This window comes from Physeter macrocephalus, chromosome 12, assembly GCF_002837175.3.
Source record: "Physeter macrocephalus isolate SW-GA chromosome 12, ASM283717v5, whole genome shotgun sequence".
In the NCBI taxonomy this organism is placed as follows: Eukaryota; Metazoa; Chordata; class Mammalia; order Artiodactyla; family Physeteridae; genus Physeter; species Physeter macrocephalus.
This window is the reverse complement of record NC_041225.1, coordinates 36915728-36932184: the sequence shown is the minus strand read 5'-3', so window position 1 is coordinate 36932184 and position 16457 is coordinate 36915728. Positions and strand designations below refer to the sequence as shown.

The window sequence follows — 16457 nt, the reverse complement described above, 5'->3', positions numbered from 1 at the left end:
GTGGTCCCGGGGCAGGTCCGAGGGTTGTGGAGTCACCAGGACTGGATGAGATGGGTTCCAGAGCTCCACTAAGCAGGCTTTCCTAGGACCCTATTCCCTACTCCTATCAGAGATCAGTAAGGAAATGGATTGGATTTCTATTCACTTTTTCAAAGATCAGATCTACTTCATTTACACGTCAAGAATAATTTCTCAAGTATGATAAAACGTTTACCATTTTCCTATAGTTCTTCAAATGCCTGACATTCATCTTTTCTCCCTACCTTTAAAATTCCTTTCTTTTTCACGTTAACTTTCTTAATTGCTTCTTATTGTAAAAAACAAAGACAAAAAACAAAGACGGGTGGATCTGTTGTGCACATTAGCAGGTCCATACAGAAAAATGCACAGAGGTTTATATGCCATTTACAGTAACAGCTCAGAGTACAAAGTCAAGAAGGAGAATCTGAAATATCAGCCTTGCTCTGAAAGAAGCCTGTGTAGGATGAGATATCCCTGCAGCTTAATCAGAATTTTCCGTCACCAATTATCTGACAGTGGCAAATGTTAAAAATCTGCAGTTAAAATACGTAGCAGTCACTCCATATACTGACCTCTCCCCACTCACCCAACTTCTGAATAACAGGGCTTTTTCAAATTTTCTTCCCTTTTAGTTCAAATTTCATGGAAAAAGCTAGAAAGTCATGTTTTAGCAATATATCCCCGGAGAGCATTGCAATTTACCAAGATTTTAATGTATTTGGACAGAAATCTTACTCAAAGATTAGTGATGACTATTTTCCAGCAAATATTGAGTAAAAAATAATTTTAACCCCAATCTGAGGTGATAAACTTCCTTTTCTGGGGGACACAACTGCTGAGACAATTGTAGCAATTATCCAGGACAATAAAAGAAAGCCTATGACAGTCTGTCATATTATGGTGAGTGTGCATCAAAGCTCATCATAGTTTTTGGTGAGATCTTCCCCATAATTAGTAGCTTGGCTTCCAACAAACATGTTCCAGTTGTCCAAGATCTCCTCTTTAGTGAGCTTTTCATCCTTGTTTTCGTCCGACTCGTACACCAGGTGCCTGGCCTCAGCATGGGCGTGGTCGTAATCTCGCGGGAGGATCCAGTGGCGATTCTCATCTTTGTCCAGCTTCCCGTCCTTGTTCAGATCTCAGAATTCATTAAACTGCTCCCGTTCTGACAGCACCCAGTCTGGTTCAGGGCCATTCTCCTCGGGGTTGGGGGGCGGGAAACATATCAGCAATATACTCATCCTGATACACAAGGCCACCCCCATTCTTGCCGATGTCCTCCAGAGTTTCCCGAACCACAATTTCCTTCATGTGCTCAAACTCCTCAGGGGGTAGAAAGGCGGTGAACTCCTCCCGGGTGGCTGTCTGGTCACCATCGAGGTCCGCAGGCTTGAACCTTCTCTCATCACATGGCAGCATCTTTTTAAAGGTGGGATGATCTGAAGTATCATGAAACTCTGGGGGGTTTCCTAGGTAGTAACCGTAGGTGGCTTGTCTGTATTCTTCCCAGGAAATGTTATCGTCTTTGTCCCGATCATAATCCTTCCAGACTTCGGCGACATTATCGTAGGTGTACCTTTTCTGCACCCGTTCGATCCAGGTTTTCAGCTGCTGGGTGGCGACAAAGCTCTCCCCATCACTGTCGATTCAATCGACAATCTTCCCCAGCCTCTCCTTGCTCTCCTTCGAGGTGAGCTGGTGGAAGGTCTTGGAGTCCTCCTTGCCCAGGAAGGCCTCGTGGGCGTACTGGAAGCTCTGCGTGTCCTCGGGCGGCCGCTCACCCAGCTTCCTGCGCCCCGCACCGTGGGCCTGGCCCGCAGCGCCCGCCGGGGGCGCCAACACCGGCGCCGGCAGCAGCCCCAGGGCCAGCCCCGGTGGCGCCCGCGGCAGCCGCGCGCCCGCGTCGGGAGAGGAGAGCTGCCCGCGGGGAGGCCCCGAGCGAGCGGAGAGCCGCGGCTCGGGAATGGCGGCTTGGAGCGAGCGCGGCGGCGGGGCTCGGGTCTTCGTCTTACAGTTGAGGTGGTACAGCAGGAAGAGGAGATCTGACTACAGGTATCTGTCAAGGTGCAACGGAAGTTGCGTTTTGTACAGCCTCAGGGGAGAGAGACCTCAGAGCTCGGTATGTGGGTTACTGCCTCTTGCGGGTGTGATCTTCATATACCTGGAAGCAGTCACGTGAGGCCTCTACCAGAGAAGGGATTGCTCTAAATAATAGTGATAACGACAGCTGACATTTGTCAGGTGTTACTATGTGCCATGTACACTGGACATTGATTAACTTATTTAATCTTACCAACAACCCTATCAGGTAAGTACTATGACTACCCCCATTTTATAGATGGGAAGATTGAGGCACAGAGGGCCACTAACTTGCTCAAGCTCACGCAGGGCAGTGTGGGTCCAGAGTCTGAGATCCTCTAGCACATGAAGAGGGTTTGAGCAAGAAGACCTCTAAGATTTTTCCCATCCCGGAGACTCTGAGGTTGTAGGGCGTTCTCTGCTGGGACCACCCTCAAGTCATGTACTTCTTGTGGCTTTTAGGTCACACTCCGCCTAAGGCCAAGGAGACAAGACACTGCTGACTCATTCTTTCCCAGCGGCGCAGGCTGGGAACTGAGCCAGGCCACTTGGCCAGCCTGGTGGCAGGTGCCGGTGCCTGTGGTTTGGCGGCGGGTCAGCAGCCGGGATGTGGCCTCAGGGGCTGACCCGTGGGGAGGGCAGTGGGTCCACAGAACCCAGACTCTGGGACCCTTCAGAGAGGTTGGGGATAGGAAAGAAATACAATTCAGAATTCACCAAGACGGACGTGTGAAACTGAAAAGCCCTAAGTGGACTTTGCTCAGCGCCAGGGTCGAGCATGGCTGATCAATGTGCACCTGGGTGGCCCTCCCTGGGGGCTGAACTGGGGCTGCTGACAAGCCTCTCCAGCACTGTTCACCCCCCCGACATTGACCCAAGGCATCCTCGGTAGCCAGGGAGGAACAGGGTACCCTGCTGGAGGGACCCTCCTGCCCAGGGCTCCTCAGAGGTGTGCTGGGTACCGGCGCCCAGCAGAAAGTGTAGGGGTGCCTGGTCCCACCCGCTGCCCTGAGGGCTGAAGGGGTCAGTATCACGGCCCGTGGGTGCCCCCGGGGAGCTCCTCTTACGTGCAATGGTACAAGGTTTTCTATAAATGGAGCTCATGGGTGGAATTAAAACTCTAGGAGGGCCCTCTCCTGATTCCCTAGGACCTCCTGCCCTGCATCTTCTAAGGGAGGGTTTCGTGCCTGAAAGTCCCTTCTCTTGTTTTTGGACACTTGGGTGACAGAGGAGTAGACAAAATCCTGGCACCGAAGAAAGCAGCTGGCCAAACCCTGGTATTCCTACTGATTCGGAAGGAATTCAGTTTGAGTTAGTGGTTCCCAAACTTGTCTGATGATAAAACCCACTCGATCAGAGCCTTTCTGTGAAGAACCTGGCAAAACTACATTTAAAAATAAGAGTCCCTTCCCCAACTTTTATCATGGAGTGAGACCCTGAGAGAAAAAAGTTTGAGCTACAGACTCAATTCACAGCACCTTCATCTTGGACTTGAGAGAGACTTAAGGAATCTACACTAATGATCTGATAAAACTGAAATGTAAAGAACCCAGTGAATGCGAGAGAATGCTTCAAAAACCCTGAAGATTTTCCACCTTTAATTTTTAAAGTTATTTATTATTTTACAAACACTTTAATAGAACTTACTGTTAGCCAGATATGATGCTTGACAAATATTTGCTCGTTTAATTTTCATAGAACCCACAGGCCCGGTGGGGTTAAGTCACTTGCCTAGGGTCGCACAAAAGTGCTGGAGCCCAAGTTCAGACCCGGGCTGTCTGGCTCCTGAGCGTTTGCTCTAAACCACTAAGTTATATGTGTTTTAAAAACATCTCTTTTCGTTTGGCCACAGAGCAAACCCTCTCTTCCTAATCATTGTAAACGATAGAACAGCTTCGTCTTCGTGATTTCAAATATTATACTTCCCCCCTGGGGTCCAATTAGCGGTGCTATTTTTGTATGTGGAGCCCAATCCGACTTTCTCTTTGGATGGAAAACCATGCCTATTGTTACGGCAATCCCAAATGCTGTGTGGAAGCTTTAAAGTACAGATTTGAATCCCTTTGTTTTTCACCCCAAATGTTGAAACAAACCTAAGAGCTCTGCTGATTCCTGACAGTTTTGAGTCTTTCGGCGTTTCAAATATTTCAGACCAGCTTGGGAGCAAACACATGATATTCTGCTTGTTTCTCTTGCATAGTTTATTTTTAAAAGCATGCATCTGGCTGCTTTTTCGTTCCCCAGAAGGAGGAGGGAAATTGCTCCGAGAAGGCGGGTGTTGGATGGAAACTTCTCCCCAAAGCAGGAGGCAGCTCTATCCGGATCTAGTTCCTTAGTGGGTGCTGTCCCTTGATTGGTCTTGTCCTTCAGCCTCAGGCTCAGAGCTTCCAAGCTCTTCCACGAATCCTCTGACCTGCTGGGCTCCTTGCATGTGGACAGGAAAGAAGATGTTGGTTACTTGTACGTGTCCACCTTTTCAGAGGAATAGTTTAGTCACCCTCTGACTGTCCATGGTCAGGTCAAATAGAGGACCCCTTTCTGGCTGAGAGAGCCCGTTGTCACAGTGTCACAAACATTACTGAGCATTTGCTACATGTCAGACGGTGGGTAGCAATGCCATGAAGTGGACATTAATATCCCCCATTTAAAAACATTAGAAACTGAGGCCCAGAGGAGCTAAGTGTCCTCTACACCCAAGGTCACGCAGCTCGTGAGAGCAGAGACGGGACTGGAACCCGGGTTTGACGCCAGCATCTCTGCTCACCGCACCAGCTCACGGAGCGAGAAGTCATTCTTATCCCTCGTTCCTGACACAGCACCGTGGGAGTCTCTGTAGGAGCAAATGGGCAGCAAATTCACATGGACTAGGCAGCTGGAGACTATGTATAGTCTGAAAACTTGGGCCTTGATTATAGCTCTTGCTTCATGATTTTCTTGGAGGAGCCTGAGTCCCACCAAGAAGTGCAAGGTGTGAAATTCACATAGCCTTTTGGGATCACAAGTGCACTTTCACCAATAGCCTTAATCAGGGAAGATCACATTAACCAGTAGGTTTTTTTTTTGTTTGTTTTTTTTTTTTTTTTTGTGGTATGCGGGCCTCCCTCTGCTGTGGCCTCTCCTGTTGCGGAGCACAGGCTCCGGACGCACAGGGTCAGCGCGCTCCGCGGCATGTGGGATCCTCCCAGACCGGTGCGCGAACCCGGTTCCCCTGCATCGGCAGGCGGACGCGCAACCACTGCGCCACCAGGGAAGCCCTAACCAGTAGGTTTTATGGTTGCTAGTTATTTTCCGCAAGGAGCTGGAGCCGAAACTTTTGGGCAGCCGGAGGCAAAATAGCTCTGGCTTGAGATGTGTTTCCATTCAGTGCCTTTTCTTCAAGTCCGAGCTCTGCCACCCGTTATTGGTATAACCTGCGGGCATGGGATTTGCCCACACCGAGCCTCAATTTCTGCATCTGTAAATTGGGATCACAGCTTCGTCTGCACTGGGTGGTTTCAAGGACTAAACGACATGGCGTCCAAAGTCCCTGGCAGAGGGAGGCACGTCTCCTCTGAGAGCCTCTGGGGCCCAGCCAGAGCACTCACCCGCCCCCCACCCCATCCGCTGTCCCCTGTGGGCACTCTCTCCTCCCTGCCATCCCAAGGCCTCCTGCCTTCTGAGCTCTCCAATCAGGTTCAAGTTCCTTAACTGTAAAATGGAAATAATAATATATAAACCAAGTGTCACCCTGCCCCTGGGTCCTCAACAACTCCAGCCTGCTTGGTCCCTTTCCTTTAAGATTCAAGTAGTGTTAGCTATAGGCTTTTCATAGATGTCCAGACTGAGGAAGTTCCCTTCTATTTCTAGTTTGCCGGGAGTTTTAAAATCAATCAATGGGTATTGACCTTTGTCGAATGATTTTTTTTCCATCAATTAATGGGATCATGTGGTGTTTCTTCTTTAGAATGTTAGCATGGTGGATTGCAATGATTGATTTTTGAAAACCAAACCAGCCTTTCATTTTCAGAATACATGCCTCTTGGTTGCAGTTTATCCTTCTTTCGATATATTGCTGGATTTTATTTGTAAATATTTTCTTCAGGACTTTTGCATCGATGTTCATAAAGGCTATTGATCTCTAGTTTTCTTTTTTTAATACTTTCTTTATAGGGTTTTTATATCAGGATAATGCTGGCCTAATAAAATGGTTGGGAAGTGTTTCCTCCTTTTGTCTTTTCTGACAGACACTGTGTAGAATGGATATTATTTCTTCTTCAATTGTCTGGTAGAATTCTACAGTGAAATTATCTAGCTTGGAGGGTATTTTTGTAACTACAAACTAAATTTCTTTAGTTGTTGTAGAACTATTCAGGTTATTTATTTCATAGTAGGTGAATTTTGTAGTTTTTGTTTTTTGAGGAACTGGTCCATTTTACCTAAGTTAGAGAATTTATGTGTGCAGAGCTGTTCATAGTATTCCTTTATTATCTTTTTAATGTTTGTGGTATCTCTAGTGGTAGCCCCTCTTTTATTCCTATTTGTGCCTCTTTTTTATTCCTGATTTGGATAATTTCTCTCTTATTTCCTTTACCAGTCTTTGTAGAGGTTTATGAGTATTGCTGATCTTTTCAAAGATCCAGATTGGTTTAACTGATTTTCTTAATTGCTTTCTGTTTTAATTCAATTGATTTCTGTTCTTATCTTTATTATATTCTTTCTCCAGCTTCCTTTGGGTCTATTTTTCTCTTCGTTTTTTATTTCCAAGGGTGAGGTTTTTAGATCATTGATTTAAAATTTTTCTTTTTCTTTTTTTAAATTTATAAACATTTAATGCTATAAGTTTTCCTCTAAGCACTGCTTTAGCTGCATGGTACAAATTTTGATATGTTGTATTTTAATTTATGCTCAATTAAAAATATTTTCTAATCTCCCTTGATACTTCCTTATTGACCATGGGTTATTTAGAAGTATATTGTTTAATTTCCAAGTGATTGGAGGTTTTCCTGTTATCTTTCTGTTGTTGATTTCTAGTTTAATTCCATTATGACCAGAGAACATACATTATACGATTTCAGTTCTCTTAAATTTGTTAAGGTTCTTTTTTAATGGCCTAGGGTATGGTGGCTGTTCCATGTGTACTTGAAAGGAGTGTGTATTCTGTTGATGGGTGAAGTGCTAAATGTTATTTAGATCCACTTGTTTGATGGTCTTGTTCAGTTCTTCAATATCCTTACTGATTTTCTGTCTACCAGTTCTATCTATTAATACTGAGAGAGGAGTTTTGAAGTCTCCTAGTGTAATTTTGTATTCTGTCCAGGTTTTATAGCTGCATTCATTGAGAGTAAATGTGCTTACTCCACATTTTTCAGACCTAAAGCCCATTTGCCTCTTTACCTAAATCATGTTTGTGCCACTGCTGATTGACTCGGGAGAGACACATCCTAGCAATGAAATATCCGACTCTCTTCACATTTTCAGTGCCTAATCCTAAGACAGGGTTTGAGAAGAACCAGTTGGGGGAGAGTGGGGGACTCAGGCTTCGTCCAGAAAGGGGGTTCGTCCCACACCTAAGAAGGGTCTAGGTGTTCCCTGAAGAGCCCCTGCTATCTCCTTGTCTTCCCACAGCAGGGTTCAGGGATCGGGAGAGGCATTCCAGAGAAGGGGACACCTGACTAAGCTTCCAGGCTATTTCAGGATCATAAAGGTGAAAAAGATGGGAGGGATGGTAGAGGGGGCCATCTCTGCAAAGGCCTAGAGCCCGGAGAACACAGGGTGAGCCTGGACACATTGTCACCTCTTCTGGCCCCTCTGCTGCTTCCTTCTTGGATCCCCGGTTACAAGCACAGGAATCTTTGCCTCTGCAGCCTGCAAAGCACTCTCCCTAAGGTCATCGCACTGTGACTGAGTGGTGCCTTATTCCTTCCCTTAAGGATGAGAACACTGAGGCTTTGTGGATGGACTCATCCATGCCACCCTACAGAGATGTCACAGAACTGTTTTAGAACTCAGGTCTCCTCACTCCTGTCTAGCCCCCCCTTTTTTTTTTCCCAGGGTGGGGACATGGATTTTTTTCCCCAGCTTTAATGAGGGATAATTGACAAACATACTTGTATATATTTCAATAGTACACTGTGATGATTTAATATACATATAGACTGTGAAATGATTACCATGATCAAGAATCAAGATAACTAACACATACGTCACCTCATATAGTTAACTCCTTTTTTTTGGTGGCAAGAACACTTAAGAGCTACTCTCAGCAAATTTCAAGGATGCAATAGCATATTATCAGCTACAGTCACCATGCTGTACACTAGATCTTCAAAGCCTATTCATCTTATACATTTGACCTATATCTCTCCATTTCCCCCAACCCCCAGAAACCACCATTCAACATTCTGTTTCTATGAAATCAGCTTTTTTTTTTGGTAAGATTCCACGTATAAGTGATACTATTCCTTTATCCACTCATCTGTTGATGGACACTTAGGCTGTTTTCATATCTTGGCTATTGTGAATAATATACAATGAACACAGGAGTGCAGGTATCGCTGCAAGATCCTGATTTTGTTTCCTTCCGATATAGTCCCAGAAGCAAGATTGCTGAATCATATCATAAGATAACTCTATTTTTAATTTTGGGGGGGATCCTGTTTTCCATAATGTCCTGTCCAATCCTATTTTCTCAGAAAGTTCCTACCCGTGGGGCCTCCCAGATCACCTGGGAGATTCTCAAGCTTTTCTATTTTTCTGTTTCCAAACCATTTCCCTGTGCAACCGCTGCCTGCAGGTGCCCAGCCCTCGAGGGGGCATATCAGCGTTTCCAGGGGTTGACTGAGTGGGCTTGAACTTCACAGTCTGAACGAGCACCCCTGACCCCGATAGGCAGTTCTCCTCTCCCTGTGCCTAGAGGAGAACCTCTGATTCTGTTCAAAACCTTTCATTTTACAGATAGTGAAACAAGGCCGAGAGAGGGGAAGAGCCCAGCTGGGGGATTGGAATTGGGACCCAAGCTGCGGATTTGGGATGTGGACTTGTGGCTCTTTAATAAGAAATCGATCATGGTTAACAGTTATCAAGCACTTCCTCGATCCTGTGACACTCTGTTAGTCCCTTTACGTGGATGAACTCATGCATTCTTCACAACACCCTGGGAGGCAGATGTCATCACTATTGAGCTCATTTCACAGATGAGCAAACCGAGGCACGGAGAGGCTTGATAACTTGATGAAGCTCATGCGCCTAGTGCATGGGGGAGCCAGGGAGCCAACCCGGGCCCTACAAGCTCCAGGCCTTTGCGCCCAGACACGCCCACCTCTTCTGCTTCTCTTCCCCCGCCCCCGGCCCCCCCCCCCCCCGTTTCTCAGCACCGGAATCCCTCTGTCACCAAACGGACGGCCTTTGTTTCCCTTTTAGGGGCACCCGATCAGCTGCTGGGACTCCCCAGCGTTAGTGATATTCACAAGGAGTGTCCAGTGCCGGCACACAGCAAGGCCTTAGGGGCCAAGCCTCTGCCCGAGTGTCCTGCCCTCACCGAGGAGGGGCCCTGCCTGTACCTGGCCTCCCATCCTGCGGACCTGGCCTCCTTCCAAAGCCCACATCCTCTCAAGGTCTCGAGACCAGGAGCCCTTCCCAGCTCAGTCAGGACCCGGCTGAGGGGTGGCCCGGGGCAGGAGTGACAATGCATCTAAAATTACCCCGGCTGAAAGCTGTGTGTGCTCCACCCTTCCTGCATCCCTCCCCGAGACTGGACCAGCCCAGAGAGAGCCCTCTGTGGATTGGGTGATTTGTGTTGAAAGTTGTGCTCCCAGCCTCTGGGCCCCTCTGGGCTGGAGTGCTGGGAGGGGTCCCTGGAAACCCAGCTTGTGTGAAGCAGGCTTGCCGTGGGGACCGGTGCTCTGCCCCGGTGTCTTCTTTTGAGCTGTGGAGGGTTCTCTGGGCCTCTGTGTTCCCTCTCCTTGGATCACACTTGCCTGGTAATTCCTACTTAGCCCCACAGGTGTTCGCCTAGATGCCTCTTCTTCCAGGAAGCCTTCCTTGCATACCTCCCTCCTGCATCCCTCTGGGTTGCATGCCTTTTCCCATCCAATGCTTACCCCTCATAGAACTTTTCAGTATTGGCCTGTTCATGAGTCTGTCTCTTCAAGTAAAGGGCCAGGTTCACTGTAGTATTCCAAATCCCCAGCACAACGCCCAACCCATAAGAAATGCTTAACAATAGGGAACTCTGTTCAATAGCCTATGATAAACCATAATGGAAAAGAATATAAAAAAGAATATATGTATATGTGTAACTAAATCACTTTACTGTACAGCAGAAATGAACACAGCATTGTAAATCAACTATACTTCGATTTAAAAATAAATAAAATTCAGAATGTAGAACTGGAAAAAAAAAAGAGATGCTTAATAATGTTTGTTGAATTAGCTAATTAAAACAAAGATGTCAAGGGTGAAGTCTGAATAGTATAGTTTTCTTCACACTGTAGCTTTTGGATATCCATAGACATAAGAAAGGAAACATTCCAATGTTCAGTTATTAAAGGAAGAAACATGCCTTGTGTAACCTATTGTTTTAGGAGTTGCAAACCCTCAGTTGTTTCTGCTGGTGTCTAAATGTCTTTCTGAGTGGGATACTTGGGATGAGACTTTAGAATGTCCTTGTTGGCAGGACTCTGAGAGGTCTTTATCCCTATTTTACAAAGAAGGAAGTGGAGACTCAGAGAGGTTCAGTAACTCGCTAGGGTTGCACAGCCAGGAAATGGCATTTTGGGGTTGTCTCATTATTAATAAGGCATGTGTGTCTCTTACCTTCATGGGCTCTCGTGCAGCATGGGAGACACACAGGTACTAAGGCAATGACACATCGCTGGGAAAAGTACAGTGACGGAGGGAAGGGGAAAATTGCAGGGAGAGCCGGCGAGAAAAGGGAAGCGCCTGCCTGGGAGCGAGCAGTTGGACCAGGGTGGGAAGCAATGGGAAGAGCGTGTGCAAGGCAAGGAGGCTGGAAATGCAGGGCTCTTGGGGGACAGTGATGCTCTCCCCCCGTCACGGGCAGCTGTTGAAATGAGCTGGACGCTTGGGAAGAGTTAATGTTGCTTTTGCCTGTCCCTAAAGTGAGGTCATGTCTGGCCAACTGAACTGTCCGCTTTACCATCTAACCTGTTCTCCCCCACAACAGTAAACCAGTCAAATCCATTTGCCCTCTTCACCATCAAATAAGCCGGACTTCCGGACGTCAGGATTTCTGGAGGTAGAAAGGCTTTGCCAAGAGGTGGAGAAGAGCCCTCCGGTTGGGTCTTTGGGCAGATCCTGCTCTGCCGCTTCCTGTCTCCTCCAGGCGGTGTCTGTCCTTCCATCCACCCATCCATCCATCAGCCTGTCTGCCCGTCTGTCCGTCCGTCCCTCCGTCCGTCCATCCATCCGCCTGTCTGCCCGTCTGTCCGTCCGTCCCTCTGTCCATCCATCCATCCGCCTGTCTGCCCGTCTGTCCGTCCGTCCCTCCCTCCGTCTGTCCGTCCGTCCTGGCCAAACTGGCAGGTCGGGGCAGGAGCCCTCCATGGCCCGCTGCAAGCTCTTTCTCTGAGATGAGTGATGAATGCGCTTTGGGGATTAGCCGACTCTTCGTGGCCCTGGCGGTGCCAGGAGTGAGCGCATTCCTGAAAGGCCAGAGCTGATGGATGCCTTGGGGGGAGGGGGAGGCTCTAGGGAGAGGAGAGGCTAGAGTTTGGGAGGGGATTCCTGACATTCCCAGGGACGGGGTGGGGGGTGGGGCAGAAGTGCCTGGAGCCGTGATGGACAGACAGCTGAGAGAACAGGCCCAGACCAGGTGCGGGGTGGCGGGGCCTTGATCCACAACTCCGGCCCTCCCCCCCCCACCCCAGTGCCCTGGAATGTTATCTTTCCTCTAATCACCTGCAGGCCAGGGAAGAATGAGGGGGTGGCACTCGTGTGAGAGAGTGGCTTTTTCTGGGTGGGGGGAGGGAGGGAGAGGGTAAGGAGGATGGTGGCCTAACGGGGTGGAAAGAAGATACTAGAGCTTCCTGAACCCCACCTACTTGCATCATAGAGGGCCTGAGTGGGGAAGGATGTGGAACCTATAGCGCTTCCCATAAAGGACGCTAGGGCAACACCTCTTCCACCCTTTATGTGGTGACTGAGGCACCTTAGGGCCCAGGGCATATACCAGAACTCTTGATGTCTTTGGTTTCATAATCAGATAGCTCTTGCCCTGGGCCTCAGTTTCCCCAGTTCTAGGAGTGAAGAGGTTTAATTCCGTGGTCTCTGAAGACCGTCCTGGTTCTGATGTCCTTGGCCCTCTGAGAGCGCTGGCCCCAGACCACTCACGGGTGGCGGCTGGTGAACAGGCAGAGGGGAGAGGTGTGTTAGGCGTCTCACTCTTACACTCCAGTGAGGCCCCTGGACAGTACTGGAGGCAGGGAGTCCGTGAAATCTGCTTCTTTGGAACCCGAGTTCCTGAGGCTGCCTGGCAGCGGGAGAGCGGCAAGCCTAGATGCTGCCAGGGTCCACCCGCGTGCCTGTGGCTGAATCGCTCCAAGCCTCACTTCCTGACTTAGAAATCAGGGTGACAGCGGTGACCTCTCGTGGTTAGGGCAAGGCTGGAGCAGGTTCTCCTGATGCTCCCCTTTCTGGCCGCCCGTTGGCCTCCCACTCTGGCTGTCTCATCTCTAGAGTGTTCTGCAGACCAGGCGGCCACGGGTCTCAGAGTTCCCTGGTTTCTTTTGCGGTTTTTCTTTTCCACAAGGCACTTTGTTCACTATCTAAATGTTATGTCCTTTTCATGTCTTTTAATACTTCTCATTAAACGAACATTTTGCTGATTAGAGGAGAAAAGGACGTGGAAGATTGGGGGCGTGATGCCTTTCACCTTCCCTCGGCGGAGCCCCCCGGTGACCAGCACTGAGCCAGGGTGTCTGCCGAGGGGGTCACACAGGCACACCTTCTTTTACTGCACTCCACTTTATAGAGCTTCACGGGTATTATGTTTATTACAACTTGAAGGTTTGTGGCAACCCTGCGTTGAGCAAGTCTACTGGGGCCATTTTTCCAACAGCATTTGCTCACTCTGCGTCTCTGTGTCACATTTTGGCAGTTCTTGCAAGACTTCAAACTTTTTCATTAATACTATATTTGTTATGTGATCTGTGATCAGTGATCTTTGATGTGACTATTTCGAAAAGATTAAAATTTGTTGAAGGTTCAGATATGGTTAACATTTTTTTAGCAATAAAGCATTTCAAAATTAAGATATGCACAATTTTTTTAGACATAATGCTATTGCACTTAGTAGACTACAGTATACACACAACTTTTATATGCACTGGGAAGCCAGAAAACTCGTGTAACTCACTTGATTGCCATATTGGCTTTATCGTGGTGGTCTGGACCTGGACTCCCAGAATCTCCAAGGTATGTCTGTATTTCTTCCCATTTTATAGATGAAGAAACTGAGGCTGAGGGACCTCAAGGTCACACAATTAGTATGAGGCAGAACTGGGGTTGATTCGTAAGTAGCTGAGTGACACTTTGTGATAGTTTCTTCTTTTACAGCAGAGGAGCCCTCTGAACCACACTGCAAATCTCATAGTAGACGTATGACGAGCAAGAACCATTCTCTTGTGGTTACACAATGATTTACTTAAAGACAAGTGACCTGAACACATGAGTTGCTTTTCAAATCTTTATATTCTAAATAACGCTGCCACGGTCATTCCCATACATCCATTCACAATATGTACCAAATGCTACTGTGCGCTTGGCACTGCGTTGGCTTCATGATGTGTTTGTGTCAGTCACTGAGGGCCTGGTCCCCCTCTCTGCCTTGCGTCCTCCTGCACCGTGCCTGCGTGGCTCCTTGAACACGTAGCTGTTCTGAAAGTATCCGTTACACGCCAGAGACATCACAGAGCCCGGGAGAGGCTGGCTCTATTTTTCTTCAACCTGGAAGCTAAAGACTGTATCTCTTGTGGGAAGCCACCTTTGAATACTAGCTGGAAAAAAACTGATGGCGCAGTCCCTTATCAGAGCTTCCTGAAACCCTTCAAAGGAGCACAATGTTGGGTGGGTGGTACTATATCCATTACCTCATCTCCTTTGCTGTCCTCCTTTTTCTGCTCACATCAAACAAAAACAAAACGTTGGCCAACACTATCCATAGGGGCTGTTCTATATTAAGATGAGCAATTGTGAGGAAATCTAAAATTAGCCCGGCATTAATCAGCTCCTGTCGTCAACATGGATGACTCAGTTTTCAATTGCACAAGTCCTGAATTCTGCTCTCAGGGGCAGCGCTCAGTGACATGGACGAAGCGCGATGCTGGGACATCGTGTGGCCATGGGCTCTGGTAGGAAGAGCACTAGCTTTTAGAGTCAGGTAGCCTGGGTTGGGATCCTGGCTCTGACCCTCACTAGCTTCAAGTCCAAGGGCAGGTTTCTTAACCTCTTTGAGCCTCAGTTTCCCCGTATGAAAAGAGGTGATGAAAGCACCTTATTTCATAGGGTGGCTACAACAATTCAATAAGATCATGCATGTAAAAGTGGACCTAGCATAATTCCTGATGCAACGGCTCCTCCCTGCAAGGCTGTGGTTGCCTGCCCAACTCACGGTAGCAGCCTGCACAGCCCTGAAGAGGACCATCTCCCCTTGGGTATCTGAATTCAGCTTCCTCTTGTACACGTCCAGGACCAGCCCAGCTTGCTAGCCATCCCCATTTCTACCTAGCCAGTATGGCAATTGGCACTGGATAAAATTCGATCAGCACTCTGCTTATCTGGGGGTCAGATACAGGAGCCTCTCAGCTCCACAGCATGGTCATTACCCTGGAAGCAAGCAGGAAATGCACCTGGGTAACAAGGAAAGTAACTTCTGCAAAGGGCCACTTTTGTCCACAAAAGAGCAAAGAGAGCCAACCTGGGGCTTTCTTGGCAGAGTTTGGTGGCATAGAATTCTGCGTGGAGTGAAAATTATTGACTTAATCATGCTGAATCGTGTCTGCTTTCTTCTGGAAAACCTAATTTCTCCCCCTTGTTAGTGGGAATAATGTTTCAGAAGCAACTTAGGACACATTGAGAGATGGAACAGAGAAGTAATAGCCATGGGGAACGGTTCTGGGAAAGAAAATGGACTTAGTCGCTGGAGACAGGTTGGTGCCAGTGAGTGGAGGGACACCCAGCCCTCAGCCTGGTGTTTTCAGAGGACATCAGTGAATCAAAGTCTGTTTAAAGTCACTGAGGTTGTATGTGTTATGAGGTCCAAGTTCATACTGCTTGCTGTGCGACAGGCCAATAAATTGAGAGACGGAAACCAGAAGAGAAGATAGTGGACTATTGTCCCAAGAAGCATCTTACCAGGGTTAGAATTCAGGCTTCCTTTATACTAAAAGAGGAGGGAGTATGGCTGGTTTTTGCAAACTTCTTGGTGCAGGAATCCTTTGTTCTTGCAGCTGTCCTCATAGATCTGGTCACAATGTTCCTATAATTGTTGTTGTTTTCTATTCTGCAACTTTTTATCTATATTTCAATGGAAAAGTGTTATACCTTTAAAGGTCAGAGGCTTGAGAATGGGCTATCTTGTCTATTGCAGGCTATAGGCAACATTCTTTTACAAAGGTGCAGAGCCAGCATGACTAAGCACAGGCAACAAGAGCACAGAGGTTACAGCTAAAGGACTAGATCCAATATGGAGTCAGGTTTGCTCTCTGTTACACACGTACTTTGTTAAAGAAGTCAGGAATGCTTCTAATCCATTTTATACTCCCAACGCAAGTGGCTAAAAATATAAAAGCTTATCACTTCAAATGGAAAATGTCAGTAATCTGGAATATTGGCTTTTATGGAACAGTTTACTCACCTCACTCACAGAGGACAGGCAGCGGCTTCAGGGAAGGTTTTCTCTGGCTTCCAGAAGGAGTAATAGCATGTATGGGGGCAGGGGCTACAGGGGGAAATCTCTGTACTTTCCACCCAGCTTTGCTCTGAACCTAACACTGCTCTGAAAACTAATGTCTATAGAGGGGAAAAAAAAAAAAAAAAAAAAGAGAGATGAGATTGGCACAGTTTAGTTTTTCATGTGCCTGTCTCTAGCATTGAATAAATGAATACATATCACTTTTGACTTCTGATGGGTGCAGAATGTACCTCTTTCTAAACCTCCATTTCCTTATCTGTAAAATGGGGACAAACCCATCATGTATCTCCCAGGGCTGCAGTGAGGATTAGACCGGATATGGTTATGAGACCCTGGGCACAGTGTTCATTTCCGTGGAGATACCAGTAGCACTATCGTCTTTGGATTTGAAGGAAAAAAATCAATTTCATGTAACTGTGACTGCTTTTTGGACAGTACTGAGGAACGA

At 47.5% G+C, this 16457-nt stretch overlaps 1 pseudogene; it reads right to left on the bottom strand.

The window, feature by feature from the left end:
• Positions 1 to 932: 932 nt before the first annotated feature.
• Positions 933 to 16457, bottom strand: part of LOC102975430 (reticulocalbin-1-like) — a 51064-nt pseudogene continuing 35539 nt past the window's right edge.